Raw genomic sequence first — 1,226 nt, 5'->3', positions numbered from 1 at the left:
TTAGCAGTCTCAAAAATTATTTCATCCAGGTATAAAGAACACAAGAAAGATTTTTACAATAAGGAGTAATAATGAAAATATTTTTCCCTAAGAGTTCTAATCTTATGTAGTAGGTGTCCTGTAGCATCCAGTGTCACAGCCTCTCCATTCCCCTGAGCTGGGCACTCCAGTTGTGCACTCCTGTGTGGGCTGTGTGCACCCTCCTGTTGTAGTTGAGCGATGATTGCTGTTGGCACCTCAATGGGAGGGATTTACCCTCAGGTTGATTGGCTGTGAGGACTGGCTGTGACCACTGTGGAGAATCAGCTATTCTGGGGCCCACTCCACAGAGCAGAACTTACTTCAGCAGGGCTCTGGTGCCCGCTGAGTCTTCCCCTTGAGTGTGTTGCTTGTGGAGGTGGTTGGGTGGTGCTTCAACGTGATCTGCAGCTGTCTGCCATGGCTCTGGGACATTTCAGGAGGTGCAGGTCAAGGTCAGCCACCATCTGTGCCCTATCCAAGGCCACCCTGCATGAGCTACAAAGCAATCTGCAGTTGGCTGCTACTTGTGCTGGGCTTGGAGATGCCCAGAAGAAGCCAAGTTGTGAACTAAGGCTGGCTGCTATGAGTGCCAGGCCTAGGGCCACTTAACAGGAGGTACAGGGCATGCCGAGGCCAGATGCTGCTTGTTTGAGAGATTTTAGAACAGTCTGAAAATAAACCATTTGCATGGAAAAACCACTAGAAACAGCTTGGGTTGGCCCAGCAAGTTGGGTGGGGTGGGGTTTTAGGGAATCACCATGGTGGGCTAACAGCCATAGCCAGGTTCATAGAAACTCATATATAGCACCCCATGCTGACCCTGATGCCAGATAGTTCAGTGCCTCCCTGGATGTCCTGGGTGCCTTTTGAGCTGCTGCCCCAGCACTGCAGTTCAGAGGGAGTCCAAATAAGTTTATATGTGGGTTGTTGAAGAGGAACACCTGAGTCTCCAGCAGCCCTCTGTCTCTCTCAGCCACAAACCCCACTGGCTTTAACAGCCAGAAGTTATGGGGACTTCTCTTCCTGGCACTGGAACCCTAAGCTGGGGTGTCTGATGTGGGCCTGGGACCCCTTGCTCCTCAGAGGGGACCTCTGCAACCCAGATAACCCTCCTGAGTTTGAATACTGAGTAGTATCATATAGTATTTGTCCTTTTGTGACTAGCTTATTTTACTTAGCATAATGACTTCAAGGTTCATCCATGT

This window comes from Myotis brandtii, unplaced genomic scaffold (assembly GCF_000412655.1).
Source record: "Myotis brandtii unplaced genomic scaffold, ASM41265v1 scaffold1327, whole genome shotgun sequence".
Taxonomy (NCBI): domain Eukaryota; kingdom Metazoa; phylum Chordata; class Mammalia; order Chiroptera; family Vespertilionidae; genus Myotis; species Myotis brandtii.
This window is presented reverse-complemented; position numbering follows the sequence as displayed.